The sequence below is a fragment of the Eurosta solidaginis genome, chromosome 4 (assembly GCF_040869045.1).
Source record: "Eurosta solidaginis isolate ZX-2024a chromosome 4, ASM4086904v1, whole genome shotgun sequence".
NCBI classification, from domain to species: Eukaryota; Metazoa; Arthropoda; class Insecta; order Diptera; family Tephritidae; genus Eurosta; species Eurosta solidaginis.
This window is the reverse complement of record NC_090322.1, coordinates 184,224,289-184,250,505: the sequence shown is the minus strand read 5'-3', so window position 1 is coordinate 184,250,505 and position 26,217 is coordinate 184,224,289. Positions and strand designations below refer to the sequence as shown.

The 26,217-nt window shown below is 36.3% G+C and overlaps 2 protein-coding genes across 21 annotated transcripts in view; one reads left to right on the top strand and one right to left on the bottom strand.

Annotated features, from left to right (window-relative positions):
* Window positions 1-26,217, bottom strand: part of LOC137250764 (uncharacterized) — a 411,869-nt gene that overhangs the window by 197,568 nt on the left and 188,084 nt on the right. The gene's annotated exons all lie outside the window — the stretch shown is intronic.
* kirre (kin of irre) overlaps window positions 1-26,217 on the top strand; it is a 209,961-nt gene that overhangs the window by 1,056 nt on the left and 182,688 nt on the right. For 6 of the 18 annotated variants that reach the window (XM_067784156.1, XM_067784154.1, XM_067784147.1 and 3 more), the window contains exon 2: window positions 20,709-21,515. The gene's annotated coding sequence lies outside the window, so the exon portion shown is untranslated. Of the gene's footprint in view, window positions 1-15,830; window positions 16,046-16,287; window positions 16,309-20,708; window positions 21,516-26,217 lie in introns of those variants that run through there. The other 12 variants (XM_067784158.1, XM_067784163.1, XM_067784164.1 and 9 more) reach the window with 7 other exon arrangements.

The following is a 26,217-nucleotide window of genomic DNA, read 5'->3' as shown; positions in this document are numbered from 1 at the left end:
TCTTAACACTCACTCTTCATAAAATGTTCATTTGTTTTTATAAATTAAACACCTGAGTTACATTTTTCATTACCTTTGTATCAAGTGAGCATTAGCCCTTAGGTGATGGAACTTTGAAACTTCTATAATTACTAGTAAAAGAGGAATAACCAAAATGTCCCACCCGTCACAATGGAATACCCCCCTTAAGAAATTATTTGAAATTTAACGCGTAACCTTCTAATATGTGTTGTTTTTTTTTAAGCTCGAAATAGGAAATGTTATACCTTTTGATTAAATCATTAAGGTGACAATTAGAGATATTTACGGAAAAAAATCTTACACTCTAAAAAAACTTGAATAAAATGGCACTTCAGAAATTTTTTCCTCTTCGAACGGCCAAAATATCTTCAAAATGAGGAAAAATTCAAAAAAAACAAAATTCGCAGACTCGAAAATTATTTTTTTGGGTATGCGTAGTGGAACTTTTTTTCCTGAGCCCAAATCCTATCGAAAAATAGATAGCGCGATATCGGTCAATAAATCGACCCAGTCTAATGTTTGCATACTTTCAGACAGAAATTTTTTATTTTTGTTCTCTCCGTCTTAGAGATTTGGGTTATCATATAATTGCTATTCCTGTTCAAGGCACACACGAAGAAAATTCGCTGAAGCATGAAAATTGTTGCATACTTTCAGGCAGAAATTGTTCTATGTGGGCTTTGTAAAGTAACGTTTGTATTAGTGTAACTGTCCCGGCTCAAGTCAAAGAGGCATAGTCAAATCTATTGATTCAATGAAATAGCATTTGCGAAATATATTACCAAAGCAACACACCAGGAAGGTTGTATTGCGAAGAAAATGTGAGCTGACTGAAGCATACAAAATCTTTGCCTATTTTCAGGCGAAGATTTTCCCTTTTTTATTATTTTAGTCTAAGATGTTATGTTAAGTTATTATAGGGTGGCTGTTGCTTTCCAAGGCAGAGATATACACTAAACCAACAAGTCACGAACTTCGCTTGACAGTTCTCACGTATTCGCACGAGGCACAAAGTCTTGTTTTACTAATGCTGAAACTGACTGGTCTGCCTTGTCATCCAATTTCTGTGGAGCCGGTAGACAATCAAAAATACGTTGGCTAATGACTTTTTATTTATTTTTTTTTTCAATTATTATTTATTTTTTTTTTTCTTAATTTGTTTATTAACTTTTTTAAGTGATATTTTACTAATGCCGGCCGTCGTCTACCTTTTTATTATGTAGCTGAATTTTTGTGCCTATCTCATCTTGGCGTATTCAATAAAGGTAAAGTCGAACCGCTGCACAAAGGAGGGTGCATGTCTAGCATTGATTAACCGATTACCGCTAGACCCGTGGTCCTTGTAGCTAGACCGTTTAGACACAATTTCAGGTATGAATATGGGACCTAATATAAAGTAGAGATAGGTTGTGTACAACATACCTGAGTTCACTGTCTACCCTAGATAAGATGGTATTTTCTAGCAAGGTTTTAATCACAAGTTGGATGGTAGAGTAGAATCCAATGGCTACTTTGCTGCCGAAAATACTGCACCGGTCGGTTGAGCTAATGCTTTGTTAGAAGTAGCTTTAGCTCAGAGAATATAACTAGGTTCACTTTGCTCCCTATTTTAAGGCCGTCTATAAATAAAAAGCAAGGGAGTTGGAGTTTAGTTTATAAACTTGTTTCACTCCTCTCTAGAACTGTAGGCTATAACATATAGAGTATTAATGAGATCTGTATCTAATAAGTTTTAAGTGCTCGTATTTTGAGTCCGTCCAACCTAAAATTGAATTCTACAAAGCAAACTTTTACCTGGCTTGAAATTTGACGAGCAAAACTATCGGGAAAATGTTTTGTTTTTTCCACTTTTAAATACATTTGCTAAAAGGGGGTAGGGAAGTTCTTTTCGTGCCTTTAATAGCCGCTCGCTACAACTTACCAAACCTGCGATTCCCAGCAATTGAGCGACTTCTCTTGAAAGACTTTGTCTCTAATTCTGCAGAGGGTTTAGTAAACACAACGAAGCAAAAGTTGTTCTTCATTCAATCATAGATAAAGCCCAAACAATATATTTCTCTCCGATTTGAGGGCTAACCAATTTCTCAACATATTCTTAAAAATAATGAGTTTTAATATACTACGCAGGAGAGGTCACTACCCGCTTAAGCAACAACAATTAACATTCATGGTTGGTTTATGTGATTCAAAATATAGCATACCCTATCCCCCGATTTACACGGAATATCGGTTCCAGACAAAACCGTGTAAAGTGGAATCTTCGTTTTCCTATATAAAACCGTGTAAAGCGAAAAAACTACCCAATTCAGTCATTTATTTAAATAAAACAAAAATAAAACGCTTAACGAAGGTTCACGAAAAGATAATTCAATCTATACCTTACCAGTTCGAACCAAAAAAACTCGCAATAATAGTAAAAATTATGGCGTTTTGTTCAAATTTTCATCAAACGATTTTCCTTCCACATGAACTACAGATGTACATGTACATATTCACAATAAGGGGAATCCCTCAATATTGCAATCAGTGTTTCCAAGGGTACTCAAAAAGGTTTTTAATGATTTATGAATCTTCGGAGTTTTTCAAATTTTGCTGATTTATGAACCGTGTAAAAGCGAAATCGTGTAAAACAAGTACCGTGTAAATCGGGGGATAGGTGTAATGCAAAAACCTGTCCATAGAGAACTCTCCCAACAACAATGCATAAGCAAATATACAAAATATATTTTTTACGAGAGTAGAATTATACGCAGTAAAGGAAAATCAGGAAAAGAGGTAAAACAGAGACATAGCTTTTGTCATCAGATCGATCATCGCGGAAATGCGGGTTGGAATTTTATTTCCACAAGAAAAGGCATTGGTGAAATGTATAAGCTATACTTGAAGCGCTTGTCGCTTTGTTGTTGTTGTTGTTGTAGCGACAAGGTTGCTCCCCGAAAGCTTTGGGGAGTGTTATCGATATGATGGTCCTTTGCCGGATACAGATCCGGTACACTCCGGTACCACAGCACCATTAAGGTGCTAGCTCGACCATCTCGGGAACGATTTATGTGGCCACATTAAACCTTCAGGCCATTCCCTCCCTCCCTATCCCCAAGTTCCATGAGGTCCTTGGGGTCGCCAGAGCCTCGTCTGTTAGTGAAACAGGATTCGCCGCGGATAGGTGAGGTTGACAATTGGGTTTGGAGAAGCTATATATTGCGCTGGCAACCTGAAGGGTTGCGCTACACAGCCCCTTGAATCTGGTATTTTAGTCGCCTCTTACGACAGACACACCTACCGCGGGTATATTCTGACCCCCTAACCCGCTGGGGGAACTTGTCGCTTTGTCGTTCTCGATTTCGCATTGTTTCAAGTTTCTCTAAAATATTTAACATAAGTATAAGGCAAACATTTTCAATTTTTCGTTCAAGGTGAGATGTTGCATGGTATAAGAATTAAATTTATTTCATTTCAAAAGCACTTAAATAATACAAATTTCTACAAGAACAACTGAATTAATAAAAAAATCGTAATACTTTTCTTCATGACCAAATTATAAAATTTTCTGGTAGCCCCCATACCTTCTGCATTTCACTGCGCACTGATGATGGCAACAAAGAATCGATTTGCTACAATTAATTCGGCTGTCTATAATACTACGCGTCACCCCTTTTATACCGTCAACCAACAATCTCTACCTTCGTACACTCACGATCGACCCTCATATTTTCTCTAACGCCTTAAGCCATGCTAACAAATATGAACTAACTACACACACACATACACGTATGCAATGCATGCACAATACAACAGTTTACATACTAAAATGTACTACAGTGCGTCTTACGTATTACGCACTTGAATTGGCGCATATCACTAGTAAGTGCTCTAGTTGTTGTAATGTTGTGCTTGTGGTTGTTGTTGCTGAAGAGCTTAGTTTGTTAAAGGTAGTTATGTTTTTGTGCTATTGACCCAATACTTGACCTAAAGGCATATGAGTTTATATGAAATATGCTTGCGTTCAAATTCACGGGAGTCAGTGTGCGTGCGTGAGTACTGAGATGTGATATGAATGTCACCTGTGGTGCAATGCTAAAGGGAGGATATGCTAAAAAAATCGACTTGGTATTTAAATCATACAACGGAGATATTTTATAATGTGGATTTTTCGGTTTGGTCGTTGAGCAAACTTCTGGTAAAACTATGGACTCATTCAGTCCATGTGAGATCCTATCGAACCAGCCAATTCAACCTAGCCTAACCTGACCCTGACACGAGTGGTCATCATGGTTATCCGATAGGTAATATATTTAAACACGAATGTCGTGTGAAGTCATATATATAATCTAAATCCAAGGGGGGACATCATGCCTCTGGCGCTATTCAAAAAGTGGCGCAAAAGGATCCGGCAAAACAAAAATTGCTGAAACAGTTGAACTTTTAAAATAAGTGGTATCTGAATAATATATATTTCAAATTTAGTGCTAGTGCAATAACAGAAACCGGCTGATGAGGGTAGTATAACCATATTCCGGCTGCCTGTTTAAAAACGGCCTATCTCGGACAATTTTCTAAATCGGCCCTACTTTACAATTCGGTTAAAGAACGCTTTTTATCAGAATTTGTTTCATATGTCAACGATCTTATGTAAAAATGCATTGAATTTATCCTCAGACAGGGTAATTTTGAATAAAATTCTGAAATATTAAAGAGGTATATTTGTGTGCAGCTAAGATTACATACAAGACCCTGGAATACATTTTAAAAAAGCGTACCAAGGTCTTTACTGGTCTACGCTAAGCTCGAGACTCGCTCTGTGGAAAGGGAATAGTAAACCCGAAGTCTTATTGTGAAAATAATGTGAAATTTCTACGTTATGAGAATCGTTTGTGATTGTCTACAACAAGAAATATGAGCACGATTTAAACAACTAAATTACCATAATTTCGTCATTAAACAGTGACCATTTTTACGAAAATAACGCATTGTAACGTACACCTAGTGTGAATCCGCCCCTTTGCGCAATCAAGGTGGATTGCTAGCCCAGTTGAGGGGTCGGGGACCTTAACCCTTGTCCACCTTGATGCAGGGCGGATGTTACAACCATCTCCTCTTCCTGTAAAGATGCACACACCACACCAATACATTTATCTTTACAAATAACTTAAAGATAGATAATTGAGACGTTCTCTTGGCCGATAATATTCCTCTCTGCGATATATCTACTTACTCAGCAAACAGAGGCATTTGTCCTCCTCTAAATGCTGTCTCACCGTCTCTGGGATTCTTTCGAGCCGGCAAGTTCAACTTAACCTTACCTCCCACAGGAAGATAAATGGCCACCAAGAATACTGAAGGTACACTTATTTCTATTTAGCGAAGGAGTTTATGAACCCAAAATCCAAATTCCCAGTTAAGGAAAATACGTTTCACCAACCAAATTTGAGGAAGTGAGTATAGAAATATCTCAGCTCATATTTATAAAGCGCTGAAAAATTACACGATATCTTCGCTGTTTCAATGTAACTTTTGAAAAAGCATTTACACGGATTCGAAAAATCAACTTCAGCAACACTATAAGCTCTAAAGGAATTATGAGGGATCTCTTTTGCCTTCTATGGCTTGGAAAAACAGGAGAAAACTGTGAATCCTTCTATGCAGATGACAGGAAGAAATACTTTAATTACTGCTTCGATATCTGGCAACTCGGCTGCCCCTACTAAATGGAGTAGTATAGTATAGCGAGCGCATGACACGAACACATCACGTTCTCAACCGTTTTTTCCTGTACATCATCCTAGACATTTTCAGCACCGTGCTTCGTCCACGTCTTTCCTGCTTAATGGGTCATATGCAACTCCTGTCTCCTTTTGATTTCCCAAATTCGATTGGAACGTCTACCGTCTAGTGATCGAGTGCTGCACCCGCCTTTACCAACTATTCTGCAGCTTAAGCATGCTTCTTTCAGAATTTCCGCTATAGCCTGATTTCTGGATCGACACAGTGAACAGTAGACCCGACCCCTTACGTTAATTTGAGACTATCGGTATACACGTGTATTTACACTATGCTCTGCCATTTCCGCACCCTGCGTCAGCTTTTCTTCTCTATTGAGGCTTCAAAATGTTCTCCTTTCCTATATTAGATGGCTCTATACCGCTATGGCCATTAGGCCTGCACTCAAATTGCCCCATAAGGCCTACAGGCGGGTTGTGCAGAATGGCATGCAATGCTTCCGTGGGGGTAAGTTTTAGGCTCCCGTTATGCTAATCATTGATAATCTGCATACCCCTCAAATTTTTTGGTGTACGTACTTTTTTGTGTGGCTGCCCACCAAACAAAGACTCCATAGTATAGTAGGGGCTGCACAATTGGCACAAATCCCCATTGCAAGAGTTTGGGCGATATGCCCTACGTGCATCCTAGCATCCTCTTACATGCATACAGTTCCACGGAGGCTTTTTTCGCTCTCTCTTCCACATAAAGTTTCCATGGCAACTTACTATCAATCATAATTCCTAGAGGCTTAGCTCAATTAGGCCGTTATCCCGACTCCCGATGCCTAGACATGTATGTACAACGCGAACCGCTTGATCCTTCAGAGGGCTGATTGTTGGTAGACATCTACCGCTTATGATGACCGAAACGTCATATGCATACGCCGTGAGTTTGACTGGTCCTCTGTCGAACCGCCTAAGTAATTGATTGTTGAACAGCATCCACAGCTTTGGTGATAATACCCCACCTTTCGGCGTTCCTCTGTTTTGCAGATGTTGTGGCCTTGCGACGTGATAAAATTGCATCTTTACAAATCCAATTTATTAAGGCCGGTTGGACTTCAGTCGAGCTGAGACTGCCCATAACTGCTCGTTTCGAAACATTGTTTAACCACCAACAATCAGAACAAATAATAATATACTTTTAAAGGACTCAAAGCATTTACCTTAGCCAATACTCTAAGTTCAGCCGCTTATAGTTGACATAACATTTGCAGCATATTATAAATATATTTCGTCAATGCCAATTATCGTTAGTTAGCTTTTCTAGTAATTCCTTCGTATTCGTGAATTGACTAGCTGCTAGCTCCGTTCATATGTGAGTTTGCACGTATGTATATGGGGAAATTCGCCAAACTTTGGTTTTTTTGGAGAAAAATATTTTTTTTGAAACATGGTATCACGCAAATATCTTTTTGTTAGGAACTTTGAGGGGTAAATTGAAGCTATAGTGCATCGCCGTTACTCGTCTTACATAATGCCCCAAAAAGATATAGTCAAAAGATCGAGCAAAATATATATAAATTGAGGTCGCAATGTTAAATATACATTTATTTCAACACTTCTGTACCGATTATATCGAAATTTTAACAAAATCTATCTATCTATATCTATCTTCTATAAATCTTATAAAATTAAGTCGCTAAATGCCATGTATGCCCATAACTTCACACAGAATGCTCTGATTTTAAAAAGGTTTTTTGCATTTGAAAGCTTAGCTACGTGAGATGGTACAGTTAATATAATTTGAAGGTATATATTATAGGGGCGAGGCAAATTGCCAAAATGTAGTAAAAAATCATAAAATTTTTGTTTACACAGCTATAACTCATAAACAGATGGATGGATTTAAAAAATTCTACTTTTCAGTAAAACTTTGAAATATTTACCATCGATCCGCGTCAAAAAAAATACTTGATTCCTTTCTTATATCAGCCAAATTGTTTAAACAAAAGTAACATTTTTATCAAAAAATGCGTATGTGTGCTTGTTAGCTGTGAACTGTCCGCGCTAATTGCTTTTGAGTGAGGCTTGATGCGACACATACATACGTACATACATATATAGCATTCGCTGCGTTATTTAACTTCGGGCGTAGGTTTATAGGTATGTATGGATGTACAACACTACATAGTATGAAACAGTCGCCTTTTCTGTCCCTATGTCCCTTTGAATGCTTAAACCTTTAAAAGTACGCAACGGATTTTAATGCGCTTTTTTTAATCGATAAAGAGTGATTGAAGAGGAAGTAACGGATGAACATATTTGGCTGAAAATTGGTGGAGGGGTAGCTTAGAACCAGGAGACAAACAGGCTAATTTTTATCCCGTTCTGGCGGGGGCTTGAGATCAAAACGTGGACCTGGGTAATACTGGGATATGTTTGTAAAATATGGGTATCGAATGTAAGATGTTTATGAGTACTTTGATACGGGGTATTTTTCGTACCCGCGTGTAATTAGGGTCTCGAGATATAAGCGAAAACGTGGACGCGGGTACCCCTAGAATGTGTTTATAGAATATGGATAACGAATGAAAGCTGTTGATGAATTGGTGACTAGGGTCTCGAGATTAAGGTCAAACCGTCGACCAGGGTACCCCTAGAAAATGTTTATACAATATGGATAAAAAATGAAAGCTGTTGATGAGTGCTTTAGTACAGTGTAATTTTTATACCGCTGGGTGGCTAGGGTTTCAAGATATGAGCAAAACCTGGACCCGGCTACCCCTAGAATGTGTGTGTAATATGGTTATCAAATGAAAGTTGTTGCTGAGAGCTTTAAAGTAATTTTCATTGTGACATTCGATTTAGTTGCATTAACCTGGCAAAACTGATAAATGTGCATGCGAAGCCGAAATAAAGACATGAATTAATAATATCCACATAACTATTTACATACGTCCTATTCGATTTGCGTGGTAATAAGGGATGAAGAAGAATGGGAAAAACTTTAGAGAAGAGAAAAGACGGAAGGAGAAGGAGACTGAGAAAGAGATAGAGTGAGACGAAAATAGAGATAGATGAAGCGAAAAGACGGAGGGAGGAGTGAATAAAAGGATTAAGAAAGATTGACGAGGGGAGGGGGGGGGGGGCAGAGTTAGACGGAAAAAGTTTATTAAAATGTATGGAGATAGACCAAATTTAGAGCAGAACAACGTTTAACGGGTCTGATAGTATGTAGATACATGCAGTTGTTAGCTATGTAAAATTTTTTTGATACACGAGACCCGGTTTTGTAGATATCGGTAAAAATATAAAACCGAATAACCGCTAAATATTTTTTACTGCAAAGTTTGCAACACTTTTATTTTAACACCTTTCTACCGATTCTTTTGAAACTTTAAAAACATATAGATATGTGAACGAAGTATGTTTAGGTAAGTTTTAATACCCGAGATCCGGTTTTGGAGATATTGACAAAAATATTAACTCGGAAAACATTAAATTTTTTTACTTATTTAAACACTTCTTAACCGATTATGTTGAAATTTTATCAGGATGTACATACCTATATGGGGTATATATAGGTAAAATTTTGTTGATACCTGAAAGCCGGTTTTAGAGATATCGGCAAAACTATGAAACCTGTTAACCGTCAAATATTTCATACCCGTTTGTTAATTTTTTCTCTACACCACAGTAATATACCATAAATTGCCTCATCTTGGAATATTCATGCAAGGAAAGTTATTGATATTTGTACATGGGGCAAATATACGAAATTTTTGCCAAAAAGTGGCAATCGTCAAAAAGTGTAGAAAAAAATTTTATTTACTTTTTTAATTGTTGTACCAAATTTGTGTTTATTTTCATTTACTTTTAAATAAAAAGTGGTTTAAAAAAATACAAAAAAAATTTTCTGCACTTTTTGACGATTGCCAATTTTTGGCGAAAATTTCGTATATTTGCCCCATGTACAAATATCAATAACTTTCCTTGCGTGAATATTCCAAGATGAGGCAATTGATGGTATACTACTGTTGTGTAGAGAAAAAATTAACAAACGGGTATGAAGTGATAAAAGTAAAATTGCAGCTGTGCCCACAAAAAACATGCCCCTTAAAAAAATTTACGCAACCAAGTGCTTCCACTTTTCTGCCTCTACCTTCAGAACTGAAAGGGGCACATCGAATTTGAAGCCCCAGGTATTTTTAGTCCCTAATAGACTATTATCGTGCATAATCCAAATTCCAATACTCAGTTACCTCAAAAAGCTATAAGCAAAAAACTGTCAATATTGAAAATGACAAAAAAAGTATCGCTACTTTGATTGATGATAGTTTTGAGTATTGGAGGGGCACATTAATTTTGCTCATAATTTTAGAATCTCCGTCTCAAAAACAACATTCAGTTTAAATTCCATAGCGTTTCAGCGATGCCTCAAAATTTTATTGAAAAAATTAAAAAAAAAATAAAATCAAGGGTATCGCATGAAAAAGTGTAAAAATCGACGTTTTTTACGTTTCGAAGTTCTGCAAAAACTTACTATCAACTTTCTTGATTTTTAAAATCATCAGATCGGATAGTCAAAATGTCAAACTTAATGTCCTTGTACTTTTTTCTGGCCTTAAGTTTTTTGCCCGTGTGTAAAGCCCGAGTATCCAAAAAAGTAAAAGTTTTTGGGATTTGCCCATATATGTGCGTATTTGAATCGTGGTTGAAATATAAAAAAATCCAGCACACAAAACCAGTCATTCATTAATGTTTAAACGCGTATGCTGTTTTGTTTTTGTATTCGTAGTTGCTCATCTATGAGTGTATACTGTAAAATACCCATAATAGCAATTGCTGAATCTGCGAGCTTTTGTGGTGAAATGGCAGCTTATGTGAGCAAAGACTCTGCATAACAGATTTGATTTTGCTTATGATGACTGCAGTTATGTTAAAGCGCGACTACTCATAAATTGTTTAAAGGTGAATGTAGTGTTTGCTGACTGGAAAGTGCATAAAAATATGCTATGTTAAAATTTAAGGTTGAACTTTAAGACTATTTTGAGGTTATTTCGTTAAAATCTGACGCCGACCATTTTATATTTAGGAATTTATAATTCCATCTACTTCATTTTATTCATATTTGTTGTTATGGAAAAACTTTTTTTTGATATTAAATTTGGCTCAAATAATAGGAGCTGGTAATATGAGCCCACTTCAGGGAAAATAAAAAAGAGGTTGATAAGCTTTGAATTGAATTCAGTGCCGTGAAGGCTTTCTTCGAAGTTTTAAGGCAGTGGTGTCGATGTGGGCATTCCTTTGCCGGACATGAATCCGGTACGCTCCGGTACCATCATCAGGTAGTACTATCCCGACTGCAAAGTGGACGAAGTTAAAATAGAGGATGTATTTTTATTGGTTACATACTGCAGGGTTTGCCCTCAGATGGCCAGGCATTCCGAAGAACCGGATCCATTAGAGAGCTAATTGCTGACAAGCTTTTGCCAATTATGATTACCGAAGCGTCATCTCGACAAACCGAACCGAGTAGTTTATAATATCACGCCCTGCGGCGTGCCCACTGATTTCGTGGCGCCATATAGCTCGCATTAAACTTTTTTACTCTAACCTGGCACGTATTCTGGTCCAAGCACCCTGCGAGATGGAAATCGGTTCTGTAAATAAACTATATATAGATTCCGAAACGCACATAAGTTGTGCGTTGGCTCAGACACCTACCGCATGCAAATACGAAGTATATATAATTGAAGATGACAATGGATCTTATTTTAATAGGTTATACCATCTTACGTCCCTCCTGTACTAGTTAAACGGGAGATAGCAAGAAACTGCGACAACTAGTATTTATTTCGCTGTCGTGAGCGGATCCTTCCGTCATGACACAAATCTAAGGACGATCATTGGTGCAAAGATGAACCACGAATTCTTTCCAGCATCACCTAAAATAAATCGACCCCTTACCCCCGATCAATGTAAGGAAAGTATTTTAAGGCAGATAAAGCTACATTGTCGTGCATGTACTCGCGCTCACGATATACTACGACAATTATGAAAAGTCTATGCTTCTGTTAGCAAAGAATATGGGCCCCGGTAATAAGGAAAATTTTCCACGCACAAAATTCGCAATAAATTCTTCACTCGGCTGTCAATCTATTTTGAGCTCAATTATGGACTCATTTACTCCGTAGCTCTCTTATGAGATTTATTACTTCAGAGATCCCGGAAATATAACTTTCACAATTAGGAATGTTTCGTAGCTTTGCAAAAGAAGAAAGATATCTGGGTCACGTAACCGTGACCCAGATAGGAAGATATATACTTTCTAAGCTGTCTTATAGGGAGTATCGAAGCTTGAGACTACTAAATGCGAGAAAAACAGTGTTTAATACGTTGGATTTCAGAGCGTACATGAGCTATGCAAGGAATACGATGGAGGAATAAGGGGGAGGCATTGAACCCGATATCCTAATGGAGGGCCATGGAAGTCACCTGACCACAAATGATAAATACCATTACTCAAAGGGAAGGCAATTATGATAATTGAAAAAATACTAAAGACTCCCATCCAAAAACTGCTCAAAGCTTCTGAGTGTGGCTTTGGACTTGACCTATACTATCGATCACATTTTCGTCGATACGTCAAATCTTGTAAAAGACCCATAAACAAAGAGTCTATGCGAACTATTATTTTGTCTAGCTCGCAGGAGCTTTCACTGCATTAAAGAATCACAACCCTATTTCGGCTATAGCTTTCTATATCGCCGCACAACAACAAACACATTTTTTAGCAAAGCATTTGCAAGATTGTGCATGTTCGCGCCCTTCTGCCTTCGTTACGGTGACAAGGACAGGATGAAGTTTTATCTGTCACCGAATAGAGCGTCATTTCGCTTTTAGCAACTACAAATTTGAAATGGCGTGGGAATTTTTTTTTTTCTTTTTTTGAGAAAAGTGTTCTAGTTTAGTGAATAAAAGTACATCTGCAATGCCAGCTTTGTCTTATGTTTCGAATGAATGCAGATTCTGCTGTCATTTTCTATTCGCATATCGTATTGTGACAGTTATTACGAAGAAAAAAGGGCTGACTCAAGCAAAATTGTGCATTTGGCTAAGCGCCTGCTAGAGAGAACAAACAAACATTTTTTAGGCATAATTTGACTAAAACATAAATACCTTAGGCTTGTTTTAAGTACGAAATGTACTTATTATAAATGAAAACTTTGCGCGATCTACCGCCGAAAAGATTTAGGCCGTACTTCTGTTCCAATTTGCATCGTAATCCTTCCTAACGGTTGGCGCAAGGGTGCGCAAATGGCGGACGAGGCGATACATGTGTACACAGATGGTTCCAAGGTAGTGGAAGGATTAGGGTCTGCGGTATACTGTGCTGATCCGGAAATAAGCAGATCCTACAGGCTGCTGGATTACTGTAGCGTTTTCCAAGCGGAAATATTAGCCGTAACCAAAGCAGTAGAAACCATGGAAAAGAATAGCTTAAGCTGCAACCGTGTTAACTTTTATATTGACAGCCAAGCAGCAATTAAGGCAATAAGCTCGCATAGCATAGCATCTAAATGCATGTTAGAGTGTAAGCAGTCTCTGGAGAGAATTGTGACCGGGATAAGCATACATCTATATTGAGCCCCAGGGCATATGGGAATAGATGGGAATGAAAAAGCGGACGAACTACCTAAAAAGCGCGCATCCCTTGAAGCTTGCTCCGTAGATGTCCCAATTAGACTGGGCGAGATTAAGCGAAGGAGAGATGTGCACATGATCGACCAAGCAGGAAAGGCGTGGGTTCAAGCGCGGGCTGTAAGGTGTCGAAGATTATGTGTAGGTCTTACAACCTTATACTATTTTCACACAGACGGCTTATTGAATAATAAAGGCAGTTTTCTACATTAAGACGCTTATTGAGCTCAATCTTCCCTACAAAACTCGAATCTATTATTATTTCATTAGTAGCTAATCGAATGCCTAATGAAGTCAAAAGCACAATGCAACTCTGTTCGCAGCGTTCCGCTTCCGTTTCCGCTTCTTAGTTTTTGGTGTGTTCAGTGCTTAAAAATGTCATTTGTCAAAGCAAATGTCATTGTCTGCATGGCGGAACGATACAAGGTGGCCGCATCGAACAGCTGATTATAACCTTTTTTATTTGATTTGATACATCAACTACCGGCGCAGTTCGATTTTGACATTTGTCCATCGAATTTACAAGTACATGGAATTTTTTTTTTGTAGGTATGTCACCATGCTCCCACCTTGTATCGTTCCGCCATGATTGTCTGTCTCATCCTTCATACTAATCGAGCAGTTACTTCTGTGTGAAAGCAAAAGATTTACGATTTCATTAGCAGGTGAAATGAGATCATTAAGTTTCTGTGTGAAAACAGTATTAGACTAACAAAGTTGCTTCTATCATTAAAAAGAGAGGACTGTAGACTCATGACGGGTATTCTGACTGGACACTGCCTTCTGGTGCCACATGCTTTTAAATTAGGCTTCGTCAGTGATAGCAGATGTAGGAAGTGCGGGTTGGAGGAGGAAACGATCGAGCACGTTCTGTGCTCGTGCCTTACATTTGCCAGGTTAAGACCCCAGCTATTAGGAGTCATACAGCTGTCAGATCTAGAAGCAGCAAGTAGCTTAAGTGCTAGGAAGCTTCTACTATTTGCCAAGAGGACGGAGTTATTTTATAACATAGGTCCTGGTTTTTGATAGGGTTTTTCAGTTTGGTCGTTAAAACAAACTTCTGGTAACACTACGGACTCAATCAGTCTATGTGAGGTCCTCATGCACCGGCCTGTTCAACCTAACCTAACCTCCCTAATTTTGCCTGCAAATTTGCGGGACGGGACCTATATGTTTTATGCTATTGTTGTTGTTGCAGCATTAAAGTCACTCCCCGATGATTTTTACACTTTCCTACTTGGTTTATCCTCTACATCTATTGTCTCCCTTCTTAATTAATCCAGCTTTTCGCTCCCTCTATGCTGATATGACCGGGGCCATATAATGATAATATATATAATCTTTTACCTGCTTCAAACTTTCCTAGAGTTTGTTTTTGCACTCTATGACTCTTCTAGTCGTTGTGCTATGCAAGATTATCATCTCACTGACCGCGTGGTTGTCAATACAAACGTTTACGTGGCTGCATTTGCGCAGTTTTTTTCCAGTATTCCGCCAGTTCGACACCAACCATCTCTTCAATTGTAATGTTGAACCAACACCCTTAATACCCTTCTCACTATGGTCCACCCCTGTTGAAACTGCAAGTTTCCTTGGACTCCCGTTAGAGAATATTGATGACAATTTGTGATCGGTCGCGCCTATTGGATGGGGGAAAGCACTGCTACAACATCAACAGCAACAACAACATTATTATTTACGGGTCTTCACAGTATACCATATATCATTCCGGTTCCACCCTTCGCGCTCTTGCTCAACCCTTCCAACTCAATTGAGGCTCTACCAACTCAACCGAAGCACGGGATTATATAGGTAATTTTTAAATAGAATAAAATAAAAAATAATAAATAAATGTAAAGCGCGATAACCTTCGAAGAGATTTTATGCCGAGCTTCTCTTCAAATTTGCTTCGTGCTCCTTTAAATTTTTCCTACAATTTGGTGGACGCGACCTATTTGTTTTATGTCGACTCCGAACGGCATCTGCAAGGCAAATGAGTTTTCGCTGAGAGCTTTTCATGGCAGAAATACACTCGGAGTGCTTGCCAAACACTGCCTATGGGCGACCCCTGTTAGAAAAATGTTCTTCTAATTGAAAAAACTTATTTTTTTTAAATTTTGATGTTGCTTTGCCCGGGGCGTGAACCCAGGATCTTCTGTGTAGTAGGCGGAGCACGTTACCATCACACCACGGCGGTCGCCGTAATATAAAAACTTGTCTTTAAAATAGAAGGTTGTGAGTACATAATTTATTAATAAATTAAAAAAAAATTTAAAAAGCTGCCCACTCAGTTGAGCGGCCACCTCTCTTGGACGGACAAATTTGGCTGACGGTGAGTGTCCGACCAAAGGAGGTTTCACTGTATAGCCAAATTACATAGTCACTTCTTTTACCAAACTTAAGCGGCTGAGCTGTACTCTCGTATTTATTAGAATGCCAGTTACCAAACAAACCCCAACACTGCTCTGCCCAACAAACAGTTTCCTTGACAAACTGGTATTATAGCAGGAATAAGTCATAAAGGAATTCACGCGAAATTGAAAAGCAAAATGTACAAAAACTAAAAATAAAATAAAAGTAAATTTAATAACCAAAATCTAGAATGCGAAAAGGAGAAGGTAACTGAATATAAGCAAAATTAAATGAGTTGCTAGCTTCAAGAGAACTTTTGCAAGCATATGTGTATGTTTGGGAGTGTGTGTGTGTGTATATATGAAAGTATGTGTGTGTGAAAGGCAATAAAAGTGCATATAAAATCTTGAAGAAAAAGCAATAAAAACGAAGAAAAAAAAAAACAAATGCAATCAGTACTAAAACCATTAACCGCCTAACAAGCTGTACGAAAACAAGAACAACAACTACAATACATTTAATGTCAAAAGTAAAATAAAAGCTAAGCTTAATGGCAACTCAGCTGCACGAAAATTTGCGATGCTGCTTGTTTTGTTTGTTGTTTATTTTTGTGTTCTTGTATTTTATCAAGTGTTTGTTTTGTGTTGGATGGATGGGCGCGTAAGTTGGTTTTTTTTTTCGCTTTCAAACTCTTTGATTTGTCATTCTCATTCCTGTTTTGTGCGTGTTTGTGTGTGTGTTTTTTTAAACACTATTAACAACAACAAGCGCAAAAAGTACTACCGCATTTCTTTCATTCTCTTTCGCTTTGGTTGTACCTTTAAAGTGTTCATTTCGCGGAAAAACCAGTTTCGTGGTTGGTTGCACACAGCTTCCAATCGGCTTCAACTGCATTTTGGTTGCTGTAAGGCATTATTGTTGCTGTTGCCATTTGCTGCAATGTTACTTCATTGCAATAGCTCACAACAATAGCCACAGCATACAAACCACAAAAACTCGTTTGAAGCCACATTCTCATTTGGTTTTTACAAATTCACGTCTTTCGCCAATTCTTTTGTTCTTTCACTTGATTTTTGGTTCCAAGGTAATCACAAAACTAATTTTTTTTCTAACCTTTTGAAAAGAAACGAATTTTTGGTGAAGCTAGAATTGCTCGTTCTTTTTAAGCTTGAATTGCTGTTGATGAAATTTTTGGTAGTATACAATATTGGAATGAACATCGAGTTTGTCCCTTCTTTTGTGCAGCCTCTGTCAATGCCAGCGCTTTTTTTTCAGAAGAGTAAATGTCAATTTCAAAGCGTAGCTTAGTTCGCTACCATTCAAAGTTTGAAATGAGGGGATTTCTGCATTCCGCGCACCATTTGGGTTATTTGAGCAAGCGCGGGCTGACATCATATCTTGGTTAATATGCAGAACCTTCTAAGCGCCTGTTACTGCCAAACCTTCATAAATTTATTTCTGACGATTGCAGTTTGCAGAGGACGTCGTAAAAGGGGAGGGATATAATAATAACAGGGATTGCAAACAGCTGTTATTACTCAAAATCTGAACCCAAAACGTTAATGTAAAGTGTTAATACCACCCCTGTGTATTTATTACATAGATTATAGATAAGTTGATTGATTTCTATTTCTTTTTTTTTTTTTTCTTTTTTTTTGATATTTACCAAAAAACTCAGAAATAATTATCATTGGATTTTTTTATTTCGTTCGGAAAATAATAGTCATTTTTGAGTTTTTCATTTTGCTCAGAAAATAACAACCCAATTGTAAGGAGGATTTTGAAAAACATACTGAAATGGGACGTTGTTGAAACATATTCTTAGATATGGTGTTCTTCAACGGCCAGCCGTGATAGGGTGATATACCACTCAGCAGTTAATTGTTAAACACCTAAAACTACACCTAAAATGAAGTAGATTTGTTGATCATCTATTCGGACATGGGCAGTACTTCGAGGAGATGGTTTATATAGCCCAATATCATCGCCGAACAAAATAGAATGTTACATATTTTTGGGATATATTTGGGATGAAATCATGACCTTTTGAGTATTGCTTTTCATACTATTCTAGGATAATTTGGGGCAATTTTTCGGTTTATTTCGAAACTAGTGTTTCGAAGTCATTTCAAAATAACTTCGGGTCAATTCATGGCCATTTCGGTATGACTTTCGCATTTAATCTGCGGGACCATTTTAGGATTACTTAGGTGTCATTTAGGCATAGTTTTTGGAACAGATTCGGGATCGTTTACGAAATGTCTTCGAGACTATCATTACGTATTTGAAGATTTCTTATTAAACTTGGCATTTTATAAAATGGAGTTCAGTTATAATAAGATCAATACTATTATTTTAAAATTTAAGTAGGGGCTATTCGTCCGGAAAAAAATTTTCAGCAAAAAGAACTGTTTCCGAGCGAAAAATATAACTTAAACAATAACTCTTAAAACATTTTTATACTCAGCTGAGCAGAGCTCACAGAGTATATTAATTTTGTTCGCATAACGGTACCCCGAAGCGGTATAAACTAATGATCTGGGTGAAAACAGAAATTCATTTAGCCACGTCCGTCCGTCCGTGCATCTGTCCGTAAACACGATAACTTGAGTAAATTTTGAGATATCTTAATGAAATTTGGTATGTAAGTTCCTGGGCACTCATCTCAGATCGCTATTTAAAATGAAAGAAATCGGAATATAACCACACCACGCCCACTTTTTCGATATCGAAAATTTAGAGAAACCGAAAGTTGTGGTAAGTCATTACCAAAGACGGCTAAAGCGATGCAACTTGGTAGGTGGGTTGACCTTATGGCGCAGAATAGAATATTAGTAAAATTTAAAACTTTTGCAAGCTGTAATTTGGCAGCTGAGTATGTAATGTTCGGTTACACCCGAACTTAACCTTCCATAATTGTTTATAATAAAAGTCACGACCGCTACGATGCTTGGATATTAACCCTACTCGGTATTACCTTTCAGGCAATCTGCATAGAGGATAACAAGAATAGAATATCGCATCACGTTATGCTGCTCTACTTTTGTAAAGATAAGACGAATGTAGTTCGGTCTGTGAATCTTCAACTTTTCAAATGATGATAAGTCGAATAAAGCCTTTTACGGAGCTACATGTTTCGAAACTTAAGTGCTACGTTACAGTTTGAAAAAGAGGTATAACAAAGAATTATTTCCACATCTAACTGAGGTCTCTTATCCAAGAGGGAGTTGCCACCCTATCTAACTTAGCTCTCTTGGTGTGTCTGTTTTTACAATACCGAACGCATTGCGTTTGAGGAGATTTCAGTTGTTTTCTTTCTCAATTTGAATATTACAACAGTTACAGTGGCGGTTTCAAAAAATTGTATGATTTCAAAGGGTTACACCTTGGGTTTTATACCCTAAATTATCGCAATATGGCTGTTGTTATAATATCATCTTAGGTACAGGAGCAGGTACCTCGTTTTGTTCTCATTCACCATCAAATCATATTTCCGCTTCTTTGTCCAGTTTGGAGTAAGCAGAACATAGCGCGGATGTTAAGGCTGATGATATAAAATATCGTCAGCGTACGCCAGTAATTTCACTCTCTTATAGAATATTGTGACGAATATTAGTGACACTAAGTGATACTCACATCACTAATCTCATACTAAGTAAATAAAGCCACAACAACAATAAAGTAAGCAGTCACTTGTATCTACATAAACGAATCAATCATTATGTCTACACATATGTACGTACACGCAGCGGAGAGGAACGCACAAACACATGCATATATCTTATCTGAGATGCTCACAAAAGTAGGCAATCATTTGTGCAAGTATCACTCCCATATACACGCGCATAACGTGCATCTGTAGTTATAGCTGGTAATTTTATAGCTGGTAACTGAGTTAAATTCTAGAAACGCCTAGAAGTATGCGAACGAGAAAATCACAGAGTATAAAAGGAGGTAAAGCTGAGAATCAGTAATCAGTTTGATTTAAGCACGCTACCTGTCGAGAAGTAGAAGTGTTATTGTGAAAACAGTCTAATAAAGACCATTTTACATTACTAAATATTGAAGTTATTTATTCAACAGTTTAGTGATCCGAACGTTAGCAGAAGGTTGCAAATAAGCAGAATTACATTAAATTCGTAACAATATTATTCCAGAGAGGTTGTGTTGTGCAACTTGAATTATCTTCTCCAGCATCAAGTTAAATAAATCGCACGGTAGAGGGTCATCCAATCTGAAACCTCAATTAGTTTCAAACGGCTCTGAGAGGTCCTTCCCAATTTACACTGAGCTGGTTGTCTTGCACAATGTCAGCCGCAGAATTTTTGCGGGAAAACCAAGTTCAGATATAGCGGCATATGGACAGCCCCTTTTTGTACTCGCGAGGTCGTTTTAAAATCGACGAAAAGGTGATGTATTTAAATTATTTTTTCGAGGGTTCTTCCCAATATTTATCGCATAGTAAAAGTGCTGTCATCAGGAAAAAAACTCTCATTCGTGGCATGCAACACGTGTTTTAACTCGCTTAAATAAGCCTCACTTGTACATATGTTTGTATGTATGTTACTTTTCAATAACAACAAAAATAAAAAAGAAATGTTACATATACGCACCGGTTCCCGTCTTTTCAGATGATACGGCTAAGTTTGTAATTGGTTGAGTTTTAATTTAAAAAAACGTGGTTTTGTTAAAACTTGAACTTTTCTTAATAAAAAAAATTTACCAAAGCATTCAAAAGGCCTTTAAACTGTTACTACTTGGGGTAGTGTTTTAAGACCAAAAGTGAAACTATTTAGGGGCCAGATACTGATTTTCAATTTTTTTTAATTTCATAGATATTTATGTATATCGGGCACGTACATATGAAAAACAAAAGCAAAAATATTTTTTTTAATTAAAAATTATAATTTTTTTATTTTATTATTTCAGCTTGCCAAAAACAACAGAGCAATATTATGGTTGGAATATTAAGCATTTTAAAAGCTTACAGATATATTTCGTTACACGCAAATTGAAAAAGTGAATATTAAAAATGTTTGAGTAATTATTTCAAAAAAAGAGTTCAAGCAGACATACTTATTCAAAAAAAATTTGTCTGCATGCAATGCGCCATTAACAGTAAATAAAATAACAACAAAAACAAGTATGCAAATGCCAATTACATATTTATATATTTACAACATGCAAGGGCAGCAGCAACGAATTGGCTAATGACGAGCATAAAACAACGATCAATGCGAAAAAATAATAGATATGTATATGTGACTAAAAACCAACACCAAGCATATAAATAAACAAAATACTCTTGCGGCAATTCGATGACAAACAATAACTGCAGTAACAACGAAATTAAAAACAAAAAATATAAATAAAATTTTTGCTAAAAGAATAAAAAAAAGCTGTAGTTAAGTAAAAGCAAAAGCATTAAAGGCACGCAAATAATGTTCACGCAATCAAGGAAATAAATAAATTCGCTTACAGTGCAAAAAAAAAAACGCGCAGTTATAGCAGCGCAAAAGGAAAAAAGAAAAATATAGTTGAAAAGCAGCAAAAAAAAGGTAAGCGACAAGAAAGTTCAACACAACACAGACAGCTCGTCTATAGTCAAATATTTATTTTAAACACACACACATACATATATTTGTGTGAACTATATGCTTTAGTATGCAAATTTGTTTCGGTTCGCTGGCACACAATTGAAACTCGCTTATTAAACGGCGAAAAGCAAATTTTATGGTAAGTATCACTGGCATTTCAATTTTTTCTTTCTTTTTTTGTCTTTTATCATTTTTTGTGGGCATACTTTACTTCTTTGTGGCATTTACGTGGCGAAAAATTCTTCATCAGTGTCTTTCTTTTTTTTTTATTTTTTTTGTGTGGTTATTTCACGGTTTCTTTTCTTCATATTACCAAGCATATGTTAACTGTACAATGTATTTACTAGCTCAAAGTGTGATATGAAAGAAAGAAATGGTTGCATACTCTAAGGCGAGTTTCAGAAAAGGCCACATATTGGTTTTGTATGATTATGAGTCCGGAACAGTAATAATTCAAACTCTCACAGAAAGATGCGGAGCCGTATAATAAAACGGTAAGCCTAATTTTAATGCAAATCCCATAAGAGTCCACATCCGTGTTTGCCCTATTTAAAGTCTATAGTACGCTGAATTTGAATATATAGCCGAATTTTTTTAATTACTTTTTTTTAGAATATTCATGAATATATGGGGTATTCCATCCCATTTCGACCAATTTTGAACCCGACCCCTTTAGAATTGGCTGAAAGTTTTTCTTCTGTTTCTAGCTTACGAAAGACGTTTTTCAGAATTTTTTCAAATTATTTCATCCAACTCAAAAAAAGTTATGAATTTTTAAAAAAACACCGTTTTTGTTTTCAAAATGCTATAACTTTTTCAAAAATTGACCGTTTGGGATCTTTTTTTTAAATTTGTTTTTAAATGTACTTTTCGGAAAAAAAACAAAAAATTTTTCAAAGTTTTTTTTTTGTAATTTTTCAGTTTTTCGAAATTTTTCGAATTTCGTCATTTTTTTTTTTTTCGCATAAAAAAATTCAATCAATACGGCAATCATCCCCACTAATCCCGGAGTGGGCCGTTTTTTTTTTTTTTTATTTTATTTAATTGAAAAAAAACTTTAAAAATTCCGAAAAGTACATTTAAAAACAAATAAAAAAAAAAGATCCCAAACGGTCAATTTTTGAAAAAGTTATAGCATTTAAAAAAAAACACCGTTTTTTTTTTTTTAATTCATAACTTATTTTGAGTTGGACGCCGTTTTTGTTTTCAAAATGCTATAACTTTTTCAAAAATTTACCGTTTGGGATCTTTTTTTTTAAATTTGTTTTTAAATGTACTTTTCGGAAAAAATACAAACAAAATTAAAAAATTTTTTTTTTCAATTAAATAAAAAAAAAATCGGCCCACTCCGGGATTAGTGGGGATGATTGCCGTATTGATTGAATTTTTTTATGAGAAAAAAAAATTGGCTAAATTCGAAAAATCTCGAAAAACTGAAAAATTACAAAAAAAAAACTTTAAAAATTTTTTTGTATTTTTTTTCCGAAAAGTACATTTAAAAAAAAAATTAAAAACAAAAAATCCAAAACGGTCAATTTTTGAAAAAGTTATAGCATTTTGAAAACAAAAACGGTGTCCAACTCAAAATAAGTTATGAATTAAAAAAAAAACGGTTTTTTTTTTTTCAAAATGCTATAACTTTTTCAAAAATTGACCGTTTGAAAACAAAAACGGTGTTTTTTTTTTTTAAATTCATAACTTTTTTTTGAGTTGGATGAAAAAATTTGAAAAAATTCTGAAAAACGTCTTCCGTAAGCTAGAAAAATAAGAAAAACTTTCAGCCAATTCTAAAGGGGTCGGGTTCAAAATTGGTCGAAATGGGATGGAATACCCCATATATAAATTAACAACGCTTATTTTTTCCATAAAATTAGTACTACTAGAACTTGAAACAAATATTACATACTTTAAGGCGTTACATTTGCCGATATCTACAGTAGCGGCAATTTGTATTAAAACTACAACAACCATTAAAACTTTTTTTCGATAATTTAAACAAAAACTTTTAAAAATTTTGTAACTGGAACTATGCAAATCAATCAAAAACAATTTTTCGAAAAAATTGGAAATGACAAAATTTTAAGAAAATTTCAAAATTTTCATATGTCCGTCCACATATCAAACAAACAACATATTAAACACAATTATGAAAAAAATTAGAAAATTCAATATGAAATTTTGAGAGACCGATGGCTTGAGCTTTTTATTCCAGACTCGGCATGTCTTTATTGCTGGGGAGGACATAAAAATAAGTGCAGTTTTGGTGTCGGGCTCTTGATGAGAGTGAGACTTTGTCGCCAAGCACTTACGTTCACGTCGATAAAAGCGAATGTTTTTAATATATCACTCATCTGCGTCCATGCACCGGAAAAGGAAAAGGACGACGAGGTAAACGCTTAGGACGCACGCAAGCCAAGGATGACGTTTAAAGCGAACGCAACGAGTAGTGTGCGTGAACGCTACCGCGAGTTGAAAAGACAAGCGGGAAGAGCTGGTTGTCCCACCACCACATTATGATGATGTTAGAATAGAAATAATCAGATTAAAAAACAACAAGGCTTTGGAAGCTTTATTAGTATCATGTAAAGTCCTGTAAAGCGTATTGTGAGAAATATTAAAGCCCACCGTGAATCAACTGATTGGACCTAATCAGAGCAGGCTCAAACCCCGTTAGTCTACTATCGATCAGAATTTTACTATGCGCCAAATCTTGGAAAAACCCGCGAAAAAATAATTGGCACACCTCACTGCGTCGATTTCAAATACGCCTTCGACAGTTCGAAGAGCAGCTGCCTATATGCCGCTGTGTCTGAATTTGTTTTCCCTGCAAAATTACGTCGAACAACACCACGCAATAATGTTTTATCTATGTATATAATTTGATCGCCATGGCGTATGAGTAACTTTTCAATATGTTCGGGAAAATAAAGCTCAAGTTGCACAAGTGAGCTTTAGATTTTTGCATATCACCTCATTAGAAAAAGAGGTATAGAATCGATATTCGATGTATACATAGAAAAATGTCAGTTCTTTCTATTGAACCATTGTATTCAACAAAAGCTCATATGGCAGAGTAGGTCCCATGTTAAACAGGAAAACTTTAGCAAATGTCTTACTGGATGAATTTATGAATTATTTTTTAATTCTCAAGCTGTATACAATTTTACAAAACTGTGTAATCCTGTGCATCCTACTCAGAAAATAATAATAACAATTTAGATATCAAATATTTGGTATACAAATTTTTCAAAAAGTTCGTATCACATTAAATTCGATAAAGTTAGTTCTATGACATTTCACCTTTTTATTTCAAACATGTCTCACAACATTTTCCATAATTTAAGCAACCCTCTTATTTGTTTATTGTAAATTGACTTCAGTAATTTTGCAACACATTGCACGTATTGCCCGTCAGTCGTGAAAGGTGCTTTATACTTACTCATAGACTCCAAAAAACTAGAACTAAAACTTGAATTGTCTCATCTAAACTCTGCGCTAACTTGTGCAAAAAGTGTTGTAAAAGTACTTCCAAATATTTTCTAATGCGAGTTTGGCGAACTTTTATAAGGGTGTGTTTCTTGTTGTTGGTATTAATATTTAAACATATGCACGTATTTTCTACACACAACTATATGAACAAATACAAACTCAATTTAACTCATTACATTTATATAACTTTTCTTTGAGTTAAGATACAACTTAGTTCAAATTACTTATAGAGTCAATATATTGCTGTTAGTTTGGTTCTACGAAGGGAACATCATTAGGGTATTGACAAACTTTGACGGTTATATCTATTAAGTATATTACGTCATCGTTGGTTGAATGTTATCTGTTCGCTCAAGTTATTATACCTTTCATGAAAAAAACGGTATATAAAATTTTGTCCATTTCTCGAAAACTGTGAGTATAAAGGAGAATAGACAGATCCATCACTAAGTATATCGAAATAATCAGGATGACGAGCTGAGTATTTAAGCCATGTCCGTCTGTTTGTTCGTCTGTCTGTTTGTCTATGCAAACATATATCTTGATCTGATTTGGTGAGCGTATAAATTTCCATGTGCGATTAGGCGTTTGTCGCAGCCCACCGAATCATACATCTCAAGTAAATTTTCTTTCAAATCGATGAGTACTTGCTTCATACCGAGGAAAAATGGGCTTCTTATTGAAGGAGTTTCCGTCGCGTGGTGTCAAATCATGGTTTAGCAAAATATTTTCAACATTATTATCAAATAATATACTTCTGTTCACCTTTGTGGAACCCGTTTTTCATAAAACTTCGCAAACATGTGAAATGTGATCATATTTTGTTCCCCAGAAGTTTTAGATTCAAACTCGAATTTCACCTGTTTTTAAGCGCACAGTGAAAATTTGGCCGAGGGTTGGAGAGTATCGAAAGAAGATGGTATGATCCTTGATGTGTTCGAAAGGAAAGTTCTCGGGAAGATTTAGCATCCTGGAAGGACAGAATGTAATCCCGTCGCCACCGTATTTGGAAGTAGAGGAAGTGGGTGAGCTCCACAGTGTTAAGGAGACATTTAAAGGAAGATGTTATGGATCTTGAAGTGTTCGAGAGAAAAGCTCTCGGGAAGATTCAGTATCCTGCATGGACAGAAAGTAATCCCATCGCCGCCGTATTTGGAAGTAGAGGAAGTTGGTGAGCTCCACAGTGTTAAGGAGACATTTAAAGGAAGATGTTATGGCCCTTGAAGTGTTCGGTTGGAAACTACTCCGGAACATTCAGCATCATGGACGGACAGAAAGTACTGCCATCACCACCGTATTTGGAAGTAGAGGAAGACGGTGAGCTCCACAGTGTTAAGAGAGACAATTGAAGG